The 20,647-nt window shown below is 43.9% G+C and overlaps 1 long non-coding RNA gene across 1 annotated transcript; it reads right to left on the bottom strand.

Annotated features, from left to right (window-relative positions):
• Positions 1 to 5,374: 5,374 nt before the first annotated feature.
• On the bottom strand, positions 5,375 to 7,298 carry LOC134455049 (uncharacterized). The gene is made up of 3 exons (XR_010035986.1): positions 7,209 to 7,298; positions 5,677 to 5,779; positions 5,375 to 5,571 (listed from the first exon to the last, which is right to left on the bottom strand). It is a non-coding gene; the product is annotated as an uncharacterized LOC134455049 (long non-coding RNA).
• Between the last annotated feature and the right edge of the window lie 13,349 nt (positions 7,299 to 20,647).

Genomic DNA, 20,647 nt, shown 5'->3' with positions numbered 1-20,647 from the left:
GCTCGTTTGCTCGTCCATGCCCGTTTATTTCATAAAGCTGACACTCGCCCGCAGGGCAGCACCTGACGGATTCCCTATTTAACAACTGGATTAATACGATCGAGGTGGTTGATCGTGGTTCGTTGTATCTGGGACTCCTTGGTTGCACGAGATGCTGGGATCAAACTGTGGGACAACAGCATTGCCATAGTGATGGGAGCACTTCTTGTTAATGAGATCGAGGCTGGCTCTTTTTTGTATTTTCGCGCCCTGCTTGGTTACATGAGATGCTGCAATCAACCTTTGAGGCCCGCCGTCTCTGAGGTGGGAGCACTTCTGACTAATAAGATACAGGCTGGAACATCATTGTATCAGGGGCCCCTTGGTTCCACCACGTGCTGGGATCCAACTGGGGCCGCTGAACCTCCATGATGGGAATTCAACATTCAAGGTTCAAGATTCAAGATTATATTTGTCACATGCTTTCTTGTGCTGGCACAATTGGAGGTGAAATGAAAGTTGCTACTGTGCTCTGCTGTGTAGTAATAGCAAATTAATAATAGGAAAAGAAAAGGGGGGGGGGAATAAGGCAGAAGCTGGCCTTTGGTTGTATCAGGGACCCCCTAGGGACGACCACAACATGCTTGGATCAAACTCTGGGGCCGCTGCATCTCTGAGCTGGGGAAGCTTCTTGTTAACTACCCATCATGCACCGGAGGCACAAAAGTTCATCCGGGGACAACGACTAAAGTGGATGGCGAATTACTCTTTCACGTACACAATTCCACAAGTGCCTTCTATATCGCTGTGCGCCTAAGCAGGCGCAGCACAGGGCCATGCCATGAATACTATTATATTTTTAATAGAAAAAGAACACGTCGTTGCTTGATAAAAAAGTGAGCACCATATTGTACGGTATGTGATGGGGTGGTGGTGGGGTTGTACAAGGAGGCAGGGAAACACACAGCTCAGTGTAATTGGAGAAAGACTATTGTAATTGCTTCTATGGTCGACTTGCTTTTAAAAAATTGAATTGCGCCGCAAATCTCGAGAGTCAATTTCCACAGAGACTATGTACGTTTCACGGAGGCCAGCAGTAGCATATTAAATGTCCTGTGATTGGGGATTAAGCACGGGTGCCTGTGTGTCTCTAGAAAAGGATGTAAATGCATTATGGTGTGAAGGCAAACTTTTGGTTTTAACCTAGTCAGACACATTTCTGAAAAAAAACAATATTTAGACTTCAACGGTCCATTTGCACCTTGGGCAGAGAGCCATTGCCACAAAAGCATCTGGATGCGTTTCATTTTTGTATTTCTCACACTTCAGCCTACTGATTGGTAGTGCCAAACTTGATGCTGGCACCTGCCAAATGGTCAAAAATGGGTAAAACCTGGCCATAGTTAGTAACAATTTCAGTCTCACTTTGGCAGGTAACTTATTCTTGGGTATGACATATCAGTTGCATATATTTTTTGCACCTTGTGTTAGGCTATATTTTCAAGAAAGATAATTCAGATTCTATCTGTATGATATACTGTAGGCAGTTTCACTTAACACTCTATGTTCATAGCGCTGATCATCTTGTTTTATCACTTCATTTCCTGAGTTTAGGTGTATCATAGAAGAAAACCTTTTTAAAAAATATTGGCTACAAAACTTTGGCTGGTAAAAAAGGCTGAATGGCTTGTGAAAACTAGCCACTGTGGTCGGTTACCAAAAGGTGAACAAAAAGTCAATGTCAAGCCTTGGTGCCATTTTAAAATCATCATGTGAATAATTCCAATGAACTTCAGACTCAGATACTATAGGTGATACTCTGAGTCTCAGACACGAGGGCTTCAGTATCTTGTGTTTTATCTAGTGTTTTGCCTTCTCCTCTGTGAAAAATCCAGTCCTTATTTATATGCAAACATGCAACCCCTCTTCAATAGGAAAATCGATCCACATCTAATGCGCCTTAACTAGTTACTTTGAAATGGAGAGAGTGGCTTTGTGGTGTGAGTAAGACCCCATGCAATCTATTGCTTTTTAAAGGAGATTAAAAAGAAACAGTGTTAAGTGTTCTTATGCATTATCTGTAAATGGGTACAGTTTGTCTCCCTGTGTACAAACAAAACCTAATTTCTAGAGACTATAGTTACTGACATGATGATAACCTCTGGAGGATATAATTTCTGGGGTGATATAATCTGGGGTGATATAATTTTTAAGATATTTTATGGGCTTTTTGCCTTTAATTCAGACAGGACAGTGAAGAGCGACAGGAAGTGAGTGTGGAGAGAGAGCTGGGATAGGGATGGGAAATGACCCAGGCCGGATTGGAACCTGGGTACAACCCTTGGGCATGCAAGCCCAAATTGGGGGGGGGACTTAACGCGCTGCGCCACAGCGCCCCCGTCGGCCAGTGTTTCATTGAGATGGACTGCTTCGTTGATATAAGCTACCTGGGCTGTTGGTCAGTTAACATAGCCCAAATCCAGACCATTAAGGTGCTACTGGAGTGCGTTGCTCGAGTGCGTGGCTTGACATCTCAGTTTGATGGGTTGCTCATATTAACACAACACCCCACCATCTGTAGGCCGGTGGGTGAGAATGTAAAAACAGTGGCTCCCTGAAGTGGATGCTGTGTGTGTGTATCCCTCCCCACTGTGTATCTCACCCTGCTGCCGCCACCAACATCACTGCACCGCCTCATCACTTTACCATCAGGATTATCGCGCTGTCAATTGTCACATGGCCCACGCTGGGGCACCACACTGGGCCAGTCATGTTCAGCTGCCTTGTGTTGCTGCTGGTTGGGGGGATGTGATGATCCTTTACAAATGGCAGCAGCCCCTCAGCTCAGAAGCTCTGGCAGAAATCCCACGCCCCCTCTGAGGCCCCCTGTGGGTGTGGAGGATTAGTGTCACTTCTGACACGTCGGGTTCCCGTTCATCTCTTTTAACCCCGGGAGCATGCGGCGCACGATCAGATTGCCTGCTTGACAGGAGAGTAAACAAGCACAGAAATGAATATAACATGAATAAAAAAACAACAAGCGCGTTGGAAAACCGTGGGTAAACACAATCCGAGACATGTTGTCCTCGCTCAGAAATTGCTTTCGGAGAAAGAAAACAAAATGATTGTTGTGTTTGGATTTATTGTAAAAATCAAAATAAGTAATAACTTCACGCAGATGTCACTCAGAGCTGTGTTATTCTCCTTATCAATTTACGACATGACAGTGGCATGGAACGCAAAGCCAAGATGGAAGCGGACTGCGGTGACACATTCGGAATTGCTCTGCGGAACCTACCCAGAATTCCCCATGTTAGAACCCACTTGTAGGTAGCTTGAATGATGAGCTCTCGGTTGACCTAGAGTGCACACACACCTTGCCATTTTGAACTCCATCAAAAGGGTTTTAATTAAATGCCTTTGTGATCTGGTGGTGTCCATTTCCCCCTACCCCTCTCTCTGCCCTTTTTCTGTCACCGTCTCCATTCTCTTGCTGTGAATGGAAGGTTATTATCTCTTAATTACCTGTTATCAGTCTCCTGGCGGCAATAATAACACCTTTCACAAGCTGACGATTGAGTCTGACCCCTGTGTTCGCTGTTCGGTGTCCCTTACTCCATTTCAGCACAGCGCAGAGGGTTAAAGAAAAATCAGCTGTTGCTCGGTAATTTCTTTGCTCCTCTTCTCTCATGCCAAAGCTGAAGGTCATAAGCGATATTCATCTGGGATGTGTTTCTGAGATAAAGGAAACACTGGCTTATGACAGAAACAAGAGGTCACAGAGGAGACTTTGTAAACTTGTCAGCTTTATCAGACCGGATTACCATTTTGGCAGTAGAATTATGTATTTTAAAAAACGTTCTCTCTCACAGGCACATAGACAGACAACCATGAAAAAACAAACAAGATATCCACACATACATTTAGTGAGAGAGTGAGAAGCACACACACACACACACACACACACACACACACACACACACACACACACACACACACACACACACACACACACACACACACACACACACACACACACACACACACACACATCTAACATTTAAACAGTAGCCTCTCTGAATATTTGCATACAGCCATCAGTGCAAGTGGACAAAGCTGGTTGGCATGTAAAAAGGATGACGTGCCCACAACAGAGCCCCGTGTGTGGATGGAAGAGAGGGGCCGGAGTGCAGACCCTTCACATCCAGCCCTGGCTTCATTATGTGTGGGCAGAGGTGGAGCAGAAAGGCCCTCTGTCAGCACAGACAAGATAGAGTACAACCGGCCTCGTGAGTGGGCTTGTGGATGTGTGTACTGTATGCCTGTGTGTGTGTGTGTGTGTGTGTGTGTGTGTGTGTGTGTGTGTGTGTGTGTGTGTGTGTGTGTGTGTGTGTGTGTGTGTGTGTGTGTGTGTGTGTGTGTGTGTCTGTGTGTGTCTGTGTCTGTGTGTGTGTGTGTATTGTATGCCTGTGAATGTGTGTGTGTGTGGTGTGTGTGTGTGTGTACTGTATGCCTGTGAATGTGTGTGTGTGTGTGTGTGTGTGTGTGTGTGTGTGTGTGTGTGTGTGTGTGTGTGTGTGTGTGTGTGTGTGTGTGTGTGTGTGTGTGTGTGTGTGTGTGTGTGTGTGTGTGTGTGTGTGCATGTTGGTGACTGAATGTGTGCATGGTAATGAGAATGAGGATGTACGTGCACAATGTGCGTGCGTGTGTGTGTGTGTGTGTGTGTGTGTGTGTGTGTGTGTGTGTGTGTGTGTGTGTGTGTGTGTGTGTGTGTGTGTGTGTGTGTGTGTGTGTGTGTGTGTGTGTGTGTTGTGTGTGCCTGCATGTGTGTTTGTGTGCATAGTTTGGGGGTAAGAGCACTTCTGGAACACAGCAGAACTCTGTGTGTGTGTGTGTGTGTGTGTGTGTGTGTGTGTGTGTGTGTGTGTGTGTGTGTGTGTGTGTGTGTGTGTGTGTGTGTGTGTGTGTGTGTGTGTGTGTGTCAGTCTGACACTGTCAGACAAATGCCTTCAAAACCCAATATTACCACTTTCATGCATGATGGTGAGGAGCGTTCTTGTTGGTTCTTTCTGAAGCAGGGGTACCACACATGCACTGATTTTAATCCTCTGTGGCACCAAGTGTTACCAATAGTTTTCTTAGTAAGTCTCTCCATGGTCGAATGCACCTACCATCAAAATTATAGACTGATCATTTCTTTATCAGTGGTCAACCCAACAAAATCAGCAAGGGATCAAATACCTACCTATTATTCTCTCTGTAGCAGAGTGTCGCTGCTCTGTCTGTCAGCTGTAGCCTGCCTGTAGGGAGCAAGGTACCTTTATTGCCAAGTATTGTGGAGAAAAGAAAAGCCAACTGAATCACTATTGAATGCGTTAATGTTTATTGAGTTTTAGGAAAGTGGGGTGGATGGGTTGGAGTTTAGCGTGGCTTGAGCCGGAGGTGAGATATACGGCCGGGGCTATGACTCACGGCCAAGACCAGGACAGGGCAGGGCAATGTAGCAGGCAGATGACCACATACACTGGGTCTGGACTGGGTCTTGTTGGTCAGGCGCTGGTGGTAACCCGGAAACCCATCTCCTGTCAAAACCTGGAGTTAAAATACACAAGTCATTTCGTTGTTAGATGTTAGATTTGATAGTCTTCCTTTTTTGTACCTTCTCAAGATAATGCCCAACATCTTTAACTACCTCACCTGTGCCACCTGTGCCTTGAAGGCTTCAGAGGCCATCTTGGCCTCTATGCCTCCATCTCAGCCTCAGCCTCTCCCTCGGTCTCCTTGATGGAGCTCAGCCAATCTACAGACACACACAATCAAGGACGCTTCTACCTCAATATCATATCCACTGCCATGAAATAAGATGTGATATCATATATGGTATGATATTTAATACACTTTTATTGTCAGATAATGTTGACTTTCAAGCATTTCTGATTCTAATGATTGTGATTCTGAATATCATCACCAGGGTACTCTGTAGGCACATTCAGGCTAACAGAGAATCATGCCTATGCCCCTTCCCGCAACTAATCTGGAACCGTCCAGAGTGCTCTCGACCCGATCTGAAAAATAGGCCTACTTGTTTTTTTTCCCAACAGTTCCAACTGTGACGACAACATGGACATCAGCAGGTTCATCCAGGTAACATAAGTCACACATGGAAAGTTTCAGAGCCTGGTATGAACGCGGGAGGTTCGCCAGTAAGCACTTTTGTTCCAAACTGGTGCGGGAATGGGCACGGCACTCTTCTGGTTGGCCAGAAAGCGGTATATGAAGATTAGTGTTATTTTTGCCAAATGGCATGTACGATTATTGTCATTTTACTTGGTTCAACAGAAGCCACAACACAACATAGAACAATAGGAAAAGTTTGGAGGGCTACAGCGTTTTTGGTTGGTAGTCCGAAGGTGCTCTTTGGTCAAAAAATAGGATGCAAAAGAAACTAAGTATCCAAGGTACTCTTCCCAAAAAAGTTCAAATAGCTTTATTAAATGGCTAAATCATTGTAGAAAAGTTAAAAACGGCAACATGTTTCGTCCAAGGAGTGGCCTTCATCAGGGCAGAGTCAATACTGAAGCGTCACTGGCGCAGGTAACAAAAGAAAAGTTTGACAGGGGTTTGACGGGTGATTGACAGGTGGGCGGAAATTGGTCATGACGCACCGCCTCCTCATCGTCCTAAAAACACACAAAACTAGGAGAAAAGGCATGCAAAATGAAAATGAAACAAAAAAATTCCATACAGTATTCATGAAACAGTATAAAAAGGGGGTTCCCCCATACCAAATCCAGATTACAACTCAGTGTAATATAGAAAAGGCATCATCTCAAATGAATCATTCAGTCCAGGAGTTGAAGTCACATTTAATTTATATATCCACCTATTCTCTTTCTGACTTAATATTTTGTGTCTGTCCCCTCTAATAGGGGTAGAAGGGACACAGTCAATGCCCATAGCACTGAACTTAGCCGTTTTGTTATTGTGGGTCTCCACAAAGTGCCTTGTCATAGCATATTCACAGTTACCAACCCGTGCCACATATTTATGTTCAGAAAGGCGATCCTGGAAGCGTCTCTTAGTGCCCTGATGAAAGCCACTCCTTGGCCGAAACATGTTGGCGTTTTTAACTTTTCTACAATGATTTAGCCATTTAATAAAGCTATTTTAACTTTTTTGGGAAGAGTGCCTTGGATACTTCGTTTCTTCCACAACACAACACATCTCACCGATATTAAAGAGGGTCCTGCAGAACAAGACTCTTTCTTCCTCCTCTTCAAAGAGTATGTCCAGGCAGAGCGGGCTTGGGCATCGGGAATCATAGATCTCTACTCAAAAGCACATGATGATTACGTCAGTTTAGGCATGTCAAAGATTGTAGGTAAAGCTTGACTTTGCATTACATTATAGCACACTTTTCACTTCACATCAGCCATCTGTGACTTGCAATGGAAGAAACATACCATAGAAGCAACTACATAGCAGTTTTAACCCAAAACTCGTTGCCTATTTGTAGCCCTAATTTCTGGGCCCTCTGCACATGCTGCCTAATCCTCCTCCCTCTCCAACATGTTTCCTTTTCTGTTTTAACTAAGTGCACAAAGGTGTACAATGTGTTTTTAAAGGGACACTGTGCAGGAAATGGTCAAAAAAGGTACTGCAACTATGCTGCTCATTGAAACTAGGCTCCCTATGGCCAAATTTGATCTTTACATGAACGTTTACTAAGTAATAAACAAATATTAACTAGTATGGTCCAATTACAGACATTTGTGCAGCTTAAAATGGCTATTTTAGGAAATTCAAAATGGCGGACCATGGAGAAGATCCCCCTTTTCATGTATGAAAAGTGCAATTTTTCCAGTCATAATGAATATTTAGAATTTGATGGTGGTGGTAAGTATTCATGAAAAAGGTAACATTAGTGAGTGGGCAGCATGAATTCTGGAAATGAACAACTAAAAATCTCACACAGTGTCCCTTTAAGTGATGTATTTAAAACAAGTTACATTATAGAGTGTAGCCTAATAATCAATTCATTTCTTTCTCATTCCTGATAAGCAGACATGCTACTGTAACTATATGGCAACAGTGCTAAATATGCAATGTGTGCAAGCCCACATTTTGCAGTCTATTTTTTTCCCTGTCCTCACCAGCTTGTAGGCCTGTGGACACATTGCGAATAGCAGTTTCGCTCTCTGCCAGGCTTGCCTCTTGACATGCCGAACGTCCCAGGCCTCCCAGTTCCAGTCAGCAGTTATATCGAAGCTGACTGGCAGCTTCAGTTCCTCTTTCCTTTAGTCTTCTTCCACTGCTGCCCTCATGGCCGTTTCCACCTCTACCTTTGCCACGCCAACGTGGCAGCTCCTCCTCTTGAAGCGCCTGCCGATGGCCTTGCAGAGCGACTTCACTCCGGCCATCAGGCAGCAGCCTGGAGGCAGCCGCTCTTCCGCTGACTCCGCCATTTTGAATTTTGAAAACTTAGTAGGCCTATAGAAAAAAGAAGAAAGGTAGGAGTAGGCTAGGTAAAAGAAGGAAAAAAGATAAAAGAAAAAGCGAAAATAGTAAGAAGAGATAAAGAGTAAATTGTAAGCTTAGATGAAAGTAAAAGTAAAAGAAGTAAAAGTATAGTAGTAGTAGTGGAAGTAGATATGTCCAATGTATGTATGCTCTCTCTGTGTCAATCATAGAATGACCCATTAATACTCTAGTTCAAGGTTAAATTCTGAAATTAGAACTCCCATTGTCCCTGTGTTTCATAAGTGAAGTCATAATGATGCAGTAGCAGCACATTGATTGTAACTGAACTGTACTGATAGAATAGTGGATTTACTTACAATTTGAACATTGCCAAGAGTCTTTGTTTTCCTGTCAGTCTGCTGAATTAATCCCTCCAAGTAGGCTACACTAGCCTTTCAGTTATGTATTCCCCAATAGCTTTAAATATTTATATACAATATATGGTATAAGTTATTAATATAATATTATAATAACATTATTGAATATTAATATATTCTTGTTGAGAATAAAAAAACAGATCTCTAGTCTGTGTGAGAGTCTAGTCTGTCACAGTGTCACTGCTCTTTCTGCCAGATCTAGTCTGTCTGAAGGTAGCAGTGTGTGGCTGTGAGCTGGTGGCTGGTCTCATTCCTGAAGGTGATAGAAGAGGAGAGGGGGCTGACAGAGTGCTGGGGTGCGTTTCTCGACAACATTGTTGTGTGTTGTGTGTGTGTGTGTGTGTGTGTGTGTGTGTGTGTGTGTGTGTGTGTGTGTGTGTGTGTGTGTGTGTGTGTGTGTGTCTGTGTGTGTGTGTGTGTGCGTGTGTGTGTGTGTGTGTATGACTGGATGTGTGCGTCGTGGTTATGAGAATGGGGGTGTAATGTGTGTGCGTGCGTCACATGTATGTGAATGTGTGCTTGTGTGCGTGCATGCGTGTGTATGTGCATGTGTGTGTGTGTGTGTGTGTGTGAACACGTGTGTGTGCCTGGCCAAACATTGTGCTAGTATTGCACTGGTCAGCTGAGTTACCGTGGTGGACTCTACAGGAGTTGCTGAGTCATCACATCGTTTTAAAAGTCGTCTTCCATCTCTCTCAAAACTCCAATTCCACATTCCGGCACATCAGCAACATCGCCAAGCTGAAAGAATGAAAGATTGAATGAGAGGTCTAGGGAGAAGGAACCGAATGCAAGAGATTGACACATCTATTTCAATCAAAAAAGTAACAAGCTCAGAAAATAATTTTCTTGAATGTCTGCCGTGCACAGATGCTCTTATGTTGTAGATGCACCCTGCTGCAGCCTTGAAATTCCCTGAACAGTGAAAGTGTGTGTGTGTGTGTGTGTGTGTGTGTGTGCGTGCGTGCGTGCGTGCGTGCGTGCGTGCGTGCGTGCGTGTGTGTGTGTGTGCGTGTGCGTTTCAGTATTTTCTGTGTTTGTATATGGTTCGGTGGTGTTTTTCAGTGTTAGACCCTTCTCTGGAACACAGCACAACTGTAGGCACCAAAAATCAAATCACAAGTGTGTTTATTCCCAAGTCTGTACAAAACAAGATAACTTTTTCGCCTTTCTTGTTCTCCTATGAGTTCTGCGAGTTTTCCCTCGAAAAACACACTTTTGAAAGTGAAGTCACATTTAAGACAGGCAAGGTCTGCAAGGTCTCCAGCATAGTCGGTGGGTTGTTGTTAAATGCCAGTGGTAGTGTGGTGGTTGCTAGCTTGCTGGGGCTGGGGCTGGTGCCGTGGTAGCACCACGGAGACCCAAATAGCAGGTCAGCGGGGTTCATCTGTCAGCCGCTTAGCTTCACAGAGGGCCTTGGCGGTTGCGTAGCAGCTGTTGCTCTCTGGCTCCTGGCTGCACTCCTTCCTGTGGCCCGTTCTGAGCTGTTTTTCAGAGCTGTCTCTCTCTCTGTCTGTCTGTCTCTGTCTCTCTCTCTCTGTCTTTCTCTTGCTCTCTCTTTCTCACACAAAGTCTCTGCGTTGTCTTTTTTCCATCTCTCGCTCTCTCTCTCTGCATCATTCTCTGAATATCTCTGTTTCTGCCTGTCTCTGTCTCTCTCACACACTCTCTCAGACACAGACAGTATGCATCTCTCTCTCTCTCTCTCTCTCTCTCTCTCTCTCTCTCTCTCTCTCTCTCTCTCTCTCTCTCTCTCTCTCTCTCTCTCTCTCTCTCTCTCTCTCTCTCTCTCTCTCTCTCTCTCTCTCTCTCTCTCCCAGACAGCAGTCTCTGTAAGTAAACACCTCATTTTCAGTCTCAATCTGAAGCAAAAGTGCTCTTTTGACTCTTGTAAAGAAAACTTGTGTTTTCCTCCTCTAACAAGACAGATTGGAGACAATAAAACAAAACATTACAACAAAAATGGAGGGATACAGACTTCTCAAACCTCCTGGCTGCAGAATCTTACAGTAGCCTTATTTCTACATACATGAGAGCAAAACCAATCTCAAAACTTAATATGAAAGTTTATACAAGGTTCTTTTGATTTTCTCATATCCAGAGTGTTGATTTGCTTGTTATGATGTCACTGACATCATGTCATGTCTGGTTTCACTGGCACGTCTGTCTGCGCCGCTGACATGGTTAGTAATATTTTTCAAATCATTGACTAGAGCCTTTTTATTATACAGTGAAGTATGAGTTCTGGCCAGTAAAATATCATAAACACAGCAGGGGACATCTTAGCTGAGGCCTGTCATTGAATAGAGTCCTCACACAGTAATTTATTTTGCTGTATCGCCTTCCATCTGACCCTGCAAAAGAGCACTTAGAGAATATATGGCCTAAAGTGGTGATGCATGTCTTTGTCTGCACTAGCCTTGACCCAACATAATTAAGAAGACAAAGACATTAGCTGCGCGACCCTGACTAACTTTGGAGTGAGGTCTTCCAAAAAAGCTCCCGACAATATGATTTATCCAAGCGTTGGCAAACAGCAATGGTCCGTATCTCACTCCCTACAAAGTTATGAGCTATGAGAGCAATAAAACCACGTCAAACAAATGTTATGGCATAAACTAAACAAAGCACAAGTGGTTTTGAACATAATAATGCTAAAACTGGCATACTCAAACTCAAAAGGCCTTCTCTAAATTCTAAACTATTATTTTATTACTCATCTCTGCAAAAGCTAAAAGCATAAAAAGCTTGAGACTGTTGAAATAGAACAGTGAACCCTGTGTTTACCTCTCCGCCAGCCATCTAACAGAGGCTCGCTTAAATTAAAGTTTCTAGCCTACAGCTCCCTCATGCCTTTAGAACAACACTTAATTAATTGCCATATATTCGCTAACACAAAAAGTTATTAATCTTCACGGAGAAACTGAAAGTGCATGTTAAAAATAGTCCCCTCTCACTGTCTTTAATTGAGCTGGTGGAAGGCCACTTGGTGTTTGGAATAAACTCAAAAGCTGTAAAATACTCTGTATATCTTTATAATTCTTCATAACGTCTATTGTCCCTTCCTAGATTATTCTATTTTTAGGATGCAAACAGAATGTTTGTGTAGTATAGTAGCACACCTGGGCTGCTGACAGCGTTGGCTGGTCCCAGGACAACATCATCTAAAGCCCCCTCCACCGAATACATTAAATGTAATTAGGACTCTATTATGGGACCCCTTCTCCCTGGGCCCGGGACAGCTGACCCCTTTGACCCCCTTGCCGGCTTCCCTGATATGCACCATACACAGTTAATAAACAGTTAATAAATAAACTTGCCTAGGGGGCGCTGTGGCGCAGCGCGCTAAGCCCCCCACATTTGGGCTTGCATGCCCATGGGGACCCCGGTTCGAGTCCGGACGGGGTCATTTCCCAATCCTCCCCCATCTCTCTCACCCACTCATTTCCTGTCAGCATCTCATACTATTCTGTCAATAAAAGGCATAAAAAGCCCCTAATAATAATAATAATAATAATAAAATAAACCTGCCTTGACTGACCTTGTACAGTATACTGGCACATATGGAAATCAGCATACGGGAACTCTTACATCAAAACACCAATGAGGACTCTACAGGGAGGTGGGTGAGCAGGCTTTGGGTGGCTTGCAGCAGTGACAGGGGGCCCTTGGAGGACACACTATTAATTGCATTATTAATAATAATGGAGGCTTTAGTTGTGGTCTTTCATGTGGCTTTAACGGTCCCAGTGTTAGGGACCAAATGAGGACAAGAATCACCCATGTCCACATGATGGATGGGGGTAATACCACACTCACTCCTGCTCCTCTCCATCCACAAGAGCAATTTTAATGCAACATGGGTGAAACTTTTGGAGGGTGTACAGTGTGGCCACTGCATTGCATCAACTTCTAGTAGCACAGGTCACAGTCTAGGTCAAGTCTGTGTTTACTATCGCCAATGGGCAATTGATTACACAGCCACAGGTGAGGAGAAGTACAGACACACCACTGCACACACACACACATCAATATATTCAGCACTGCAAAGTCAAGCACAGATAAAGAATAGAGGTGTGTAATGTACCAAAGATGCTCAATAAATACTAAATATACAAAAGAATATCAATAAATGAACATCAAATCAACATTAGCATCAACATATTTCTGTCTTTTTGTGATTCAGCAGCCACCACCACCAAACCAAAAGGCTTCAGATCCTCATGTATGCGCTTCAGCCACCAACGAAACAAAGTCGATGGAGTAGGATTTATATTGGCATCACAGACTCATGGTCATGAATCTCATCTATGTGTGTGCTTTTTTAATGAATCCAAACAGCAGGGGGCCACAGTGAGCGAGTCCTTGTCTACTTCACACACACACACAGTGTGCGATCTCTAGCTGTCAGTCACTGCCCCTCCGGTCAGGGCAGAGTATGCTTTATAACGGCTGTGAAATCACTCCTCTGTGAGCCTCTCCGTCATGCTCGCCTCTGAGCTGCCCCGCGCCGTTCATTCAAGGCAAAGAGGCTGAAGCGCTGCAACACAAGGGCTTCCACTTATCACCGCCTGCCACAGACCAGGACGGTGGCGGCCTAAGGGGGAGGGTGGGGGGTGGGGAAGGTTCATGAAGACGGATAAGAGAGCTGTCCAGCCCTTAAGTCCCCAGAGAGGGATGTGGTGGTGATGGTGGTAGGAATGGGGGATGAGGGGCCAACTGAGGCTGCCAACCGAGCTCACACCACTGGCTTTCAGTCCTGGCCAGTCTCGGATGTGGACAGATGTGAATTCAAAGGCATATGATAAGGGGCTGCAGACAGAACATGAAAGGGAAATGGGAGCTGGTGAGGACTGATGCATATATAGCCCATGACCTTTCCTTTTTTTGGGGCGGGGGGGGGGGGGGGGGGCAACCTACTTTTACCCGAGTTCTTGATGGATATTGTGACGTGACGTCCCTGTGTGCCCCCTTCTGGTCAAAGCCTACTAGTGCTGTACGAGCGGTGCCAGAGGCTGTTAGGGTAATTAATTGATTGTACACCTGTAAGCAAGTGGGAGGTATAAAGTTGTCCTGGCCCTCTCCCTTCTGTAGAAACTCTGACCTGAAACTCACCACTGGCTTTTTGATTTCCTTCTCTCTCTACTCACTCTATCTCTTCACTCTTTTTACAGCTAACATACTGATACTGACGGCACACCCTGCACACATCATTCACTTGCATACACCGCATACGCACATAATTTCCCCTGGACAGCATTGTTTGATTGTTGATTGTTGGTTTCTATACATGGATTTCCGATGTTGACAAACACTACGCTCCATGTCCAGACAAGAATTCCAAAATGCTAAGATGCTAGGTGTTTAACATTGGAAGTCTACTACAGCACTACTCTGCTTCAATAGGACTCCCTGAGTTAAACACCTAGCCACTTAGGATTTTGGGATTCTTGACTACGCTCCCAGTGGAATGTTTGACTGCATTGGAAATCTATGTATAAATAACTTTAACCTGTTAAGATTCAGCATTATAAATTTGCTGTTAACAGAATGGCAATGACCAGGTTGTTGTTTATTACTAAAGGCCCTGTGTTTTGTCATAGTAGAGTAGTACTATGGTAGTTAACTTTTCACTGATGATAACTGCATTCCACTGGTGCAGCGTGCATTATGGGGCTACACTTTTAACTTTGTTGTTGTCTATGTTTCATGTTGCTCCCCTGAACAAGCTGGGGTCGTAACAATATTGAAACAAAATTTGCCTCTGCACTTACAATGTTAGGCTAGACCTGTGAGAGTTGTGCAGTCTCTGTAAGAACCTTATTGCCTTCGATACGACGATGATCATGTCTTAATCTGTCACTTGAGCATCTTGGTAATGTCATGGCAATGTTATTATGTAGTTAACATTTTTCAACAAATAGTGAATAGGATCCATGCATGGCGATACCATCTGCATGAAAGGACCATGAAATCATGAGCACACAACTCTCCTGACCATAGAGCAACACTAATCATTTGTCTTATTTTTTAAATTATATATTTTGAGGGCTTTCATGCTTTTATTAGATAGGATGTGAGATCGCGACAGGAAGCGAGTGGGAGAGAGAGATGGGGGAGATTCGGCAAAGGACCCGGACGGAATTGAACCCAGGTCACCGGTGTAATAGGCGAGTGCCCTACAGGTCAAGCCACAGTAGGGCCATTTTTCGTCATAATTTGCCTTACAGTTTGGAAGCGAAATTGTCTTCCTTATGTCTCTCTCTCTCCTTCAACCTACAGATTGGCAACCCAGCCCATTTCTGCAAACTTGCATAGTGCGGCTGTTGCCCACAAAGCGAATTCAGAAATGCAATGTCCACTGTTTACAGTGCATGTACTAAGCTGCTTAATCAAGATAGTATCGCAACAAGCAAGCATCCTAAAAGCAATCACAGCGTCTTTTCCGACTGAAAGTGTTCTTAGCTCAGCACATAGTGGGGGTGAGCCTTAGTTGTCTCCATAGCGAAACAGCCTGACGTAATTGCTCTGGCAGAGCTGAAATGTTCTGCGTGTGACATTTCCTTAGTAATCCACTAATCCAAATTTTAATGAACACTTGATAACTGTCCTCTTGCAAGGAGATAAGCTATTATGGGGGGGGGGGGGGGAAAGAATGGAGGAGATCCCAGAGGAATGAGAGAGAGAGAGAAAAAGACAAGAGGGCAAGAGGAAAAACAGAGAGCTGGGGGCAGATGGAGGACTTTGAAGATGTGAGGAGGCGACAAGTCACCTCCATTCAGACTTTTTTCGGCCGGCCCTCACCTGCACCTCGGAATGCTGATGAACCAGACGGCTGTCGTCCCCGACGACTGTGACGGTGTCACCAGGCCACAAAGACGGCCCAGAGAACAGCTGAGGCAGCACACGTTGGATGTTCATCAAAAGGACACTGTTTAAAGAAGAGATCATTAAGCTGAAAACAAAAATGACTCCTTTCATAACTCTTCGGAGCAATATAGTCATCTGTTCGATCAAAACAACAGCTACATTCAACTTCTTCAGTGGTAGGCCTAATGCAGTAGATGTTATCTCACAGTTCCTACAATTATGATAGTATACATGCTGCTCATGATGGGTAGTTTTTATTTCAAGCTGTTGGGCCTTACACATAGAAGAAAACATTGCCTTGAATATTGTCCTTGAAAGACACAATAATAGCCACAACCGCAGTATCACTGCATTTACGATACAGTAGATAAACTCCAAATGCATATTTTCATGGCACAGATACAGATAGCGTGTAGACACGGGATATGAGTTGGTGGTTTGTAGCTGCAAAATGCTGCTCTGTTTGTATAATTCCCAGCACGATTCCACCCACTGATTGCTAGCACTACATACTAGGACTGCACTCTCCTACCATCACCTGAGTAGTCTCTCCTGCTGAGAGATACACAGCAGGCAGTGGCTACTGATGACCCTCACAGAGCCAACAGTGGCCAATGCTGTCCAACTGTTACTGTGTTAAATGGTGACACTAGGTGTTGTTGTGGTGACTAACCAATCGATTTCGTAATGCATTCGCTCGAGCAAAGAGATGCTTACATTCAGTAATGAAGGCAAATGTCAATACAACACGCACACACGCACACACACACACACAGGGGAGGAAACAGCCTATATCAAAGTGTACAGCAGTAAAGAGCTCCATTGTATCCCCCAGTAACATATGGCATGTGACTGACTGGGAGAGCTGTACACAAAGGCTGGACATATAGCGCAGCATGCACCATAGCATAGAAAATGACTAGGGAGAGTGGGAGGATAAAATGCACAGTGTGTGGATGGCAGAGCAGGCCCATATGGCTTTGGGGCATACTGTGAGTGCAGAGAGGACAGGGGAGTTTAAAATCCAATTCTCCCCTTTATTAGGACTCAGTGTCTGTGGAGGAATGAGAGAGTACTTAGGTGTGGGGAGGGTGGGAAGAGGATGATGATGATAAGGTGTGTGAACTCTCTCACACACAAGCACACACGTACGCACACGCATGCTCACACGTACGCAAACGCACACGCATGCACACACGTACGCACACACGCGCACACACACCCACACACACACACGCGTGCGCACACACACACACACGCACACACACACACACACGCACACACACACACACACACACACAGGCACACATCCACGCACATACCCACACACACACTCTCCCACCCCTGGTATACTACATGCAGTACGTCTCCATTTTGACATAATTGCCCCACAGAAAGCACAGCAAGTCATAGCAGGCTTTGCCGTCCCTATGCGGGAGGGACTCGGGGCGCCTTTATCGTACATTCTCTAATTTAAAAAATAGTCTCGCAAAGTTCATTCATCAAAACAGCACTTTGCCTTGAACGCCTCAATTTGTCCTGGGGGAGTTAATGATGTGAGTTGCCGTGGAGACAAGCACAAATTACCTGGCCTGCTGTTCTCCTGTGCTATGTGCAGCATACATACTGCTCTCGATAGAGCACATGTATGAAATCGTACATGCGTGTACGTGTGCGTGCGTGCGTCTGCACGTGTGAGTGTCTGTGTGTTAGAGTGTGCATACGGGACACCAAGTGCACTCAACAGCCGAGGACAGAGGCACTTTTCATTACCCTGTCTTACCAAAAAAATCTTTAAAATTATATTGTGCCATTTTAAAAAAAAAGTTCATTTCACACCTCCCCTTGAGTTAAATGATTGAGTGCTAACTGTTCTGGTCTGTTCTGTGGCTGGTCTCATAGGATTTAATGCTAATTGCTAGCTTGGATGTAGAATTTGCATGGCCATACTCAGTAAATGGCTGAAATTACAGGAGAGAGGTAGCCTACAACTCAATCATTTAACTCAAGGGGAGGTGCAAAATTCACCTATTTCCAAAAATAGCACAATATCACTTTAAATGATGTTGGGCACCATTTGAAAACATGGATGCTGTGAAAGATTTAAAAGATTTCAAAAGACAAATTCACTTTTGAAATCTAATCTAATATTAATTGACGACAAAGAGGGGATGCTTGCATGCATGCCCATGTGGACCCAGGTTTGAATCCGGCCTGTGTAATATCCTAGTCCCACCACAGTCACAGTCACAATCTCTTCCTGTCATAATATCTGCTGTCATGTCCCCAATAAAGGCACAAAAACAAAAAAGTAATATATTTCTGAATATTGTGGAAAAAAGAGTCCATTGCACATGTCACGCCCGTAGAATCATTCTGACCTTTTCCTCCACTGGTGGCTACCCCTGAAGTCCGCAACGCTCAGCTTTAAACATTTTACCGCAAAACGCAAACAAATTATGGCTGCGTATCATGTTGCATGTTGTTATGTGAGATGAGAGGAGTAGGGAAGGGAGGCAGCACTTGTCTGCTTAGCGCGGTCTCGGGCCAACTAGCCACCCTGCGAGCCTCCTACTCACTCTTCTCCATCTGGAGGTTAGCGTCCTGCACCTCTCCCACACACTCCCAGAAGTAGGCCGACAGAAGAGAGGAAGAAGAAGAGAAAAGCTACAGACAGGAAGGGAGGGGAGTGAATTTGTTGTTCGGAGAGACAGAAAGGGAGGGAAGTTGGTCCCTTGTTTACAATAAAAAAACATGCATTTCATAACTGTTTTATGGTGCTGTTTCTACCTGCTGTTTTATAATGAAACTGACAGTTGAACGTGGGTTGAGGCTAAATCTTTATTTTTATCACTAGGCAGGTGTTCCATTGAAACATGGTAAGAACAAAAGAGGATGCAGTATTGCCTGTAATTTGGGCATCATGGCAAACTGTAATATCATTCTCCATAATCAATTACACAGGCCATCATGGTCAGTGATGGTGATGGGAAAGGGTGCAGGTCCTTGGGAGTGCAACGTCTCCACGAAGAATGCAGTAACATCTCCTCCTTGCAGACTCTGCAGCAGGGAAATACCATGATGGGGTAGCAGTGTAGTGACTTCGGGGAAAAAGTGTTTGTGTGAACATCTCCGAATCGTTTAACACAAGGTTGAGTTGCCTTTTGGTGATCAACAATGAATTGTTAATACAGTAATTACATGATATGTCTACAGAGTAAAATTTGCAGTGTTAATTCAACACTGTTCCAAGCATATAAGGTCCCACGCGATTTAGTGTGAAATTCAACTCTTTGAGTGTTGAATTAACACTTGGAGAGTTGCATTTAACACTATTTTTGAGCATATATGCTTTGCAATCAACAGTCAAAGAGTCAAAATTTAAAATCAATTGGGATCATACGTTCTCAACACTGCAACAATAACTGTTTACCTCTACCACGCCAATTATCATGACTTTATGGATGCTGCCAGTTTTCATCCAAATGTCCCTACCCCCTAAATGCACTAGCTGTGCCTGTTACAGATCAGCCAACCTTTACCTGTAGGGCCCCAGTCAATCCAATCACTTGGTGAAGCTGATTCTATTTTCCTCCCTCCCTGAAGATCCACGCTGATCTCGTTCACAGCCTCGCCAAAATCCAAACTGACGGATATCCGTCCGGGGGATGGAGAAAGTTAATCCCTGCAAAAAGCAATGAAATGCCTCACCGCGAGGTCAATGAAAAGCATTGTCTGATTTAATTTGAGTTAGAGAGAGAGAGAGAAGGAACATTGGGAAAGAAAGAAAGAAAGAAAGAAAGAAAGAAAGAAAGAAAGAAAGAAAGAAAGAAAGAAAGAAAGAAAGAAAGAAAGATGGACAGCAAACAGAGAGGGTAAGTGAGTGAGACATAGAGAGATAGACAGGAAGCGATAAAGCAAGACTTGATGAAACATGATGAATCAGGTCAGCTGTTTGATTTGGGGAAAGAAACAGTTGGCTGTATTCAGTTCTACTCCAGGTGTCAGACTAGAAAAGGACAAATCATGGATGGAATGTGACTTCCCTCTTGTGGTGAAAAGTGACATTGCATACAGTGGGCTTGCCATTTTGCAGAGTTTAGGACAGATCATTTTTACCATGAGGTGCTCCACAAAATATAAATTTTCTATATTTATCAAAAGAATGAATTATTTTAAAAGCATTTCCAAAAATTACTTCCTGGAAGATAAATGAAGTACCAACCACCCCTGTACAAGTATGTCAGCCAAGTTTGTCACCTATTTTCTTCACTCAACGTAGGTATTTTTTAAAATTTATGTTGGTATTTAAAGACAGAGAAAGAAAGAAAGAAAGAAGACCTCTTTCACAGGATCTCTGAGTAAGTCTGTGTCAGTACCAGTGTACAAGGTATGCAATAACAATGCACAGCAAATACATCTCATGCTAAGTCTGTAGGCCTACTACTACATAAGACTACATCATATGTGAAGATGGTTTGATTGTCTGCCCAGCCAAAATAAATTACGAAATATTTATTCTTAATTTCTTCTACAAATGCTCTGTGGCCTTAATAATAAATAGTGAGCTTAAAAATACAATGAACATAATAGCCTAATACATGAACATAAAATCAATACATAATACTGTAAATTACTATCAGCCTTGGGTATAGCTGATAGGTCCGTAGGTTGATGCCTTTTGTTGCAAAAGGTGTTAAATGATTTGCTTATTGTTGTGACGTTGAAAGGAAAGGTAAGTTGACGAAGACAGCGGGTAATTCAGATGAATGTGCCTTTGAGCAAGGTTACCAAGTACGGCTAGCCTGTCAAATTGCGTAGGTGGCAGAGGTGTTGAAAGTAACAGTAAAAGTGAAAAAATAAATAAATTTTCCTTCCAGCACAGGGATCTTATCTGTAAC

The sequence above is a fragment of the Engraulis encrasicolus genome, chromosome 9, assembly GCF_034702125.1.
Source record: "Engraulis encrasicolus isolate BLACKSEA-1 chromosome 9, IST_EnEncr_1.0, whole genome shotgun sequence".
NCBI classification, from domain to species: domain Eukaryota; kingdom Metazoa; phylum Chordata; class Actinopteri; order Clupeiformes; family Engraulidae; genus Engraulis; species Engraulis encrasicolus.
Note: the sequence above shows the minus strand (reverse complement) of the source record. Positions and strands in the feature narration are given on the sequence as shown.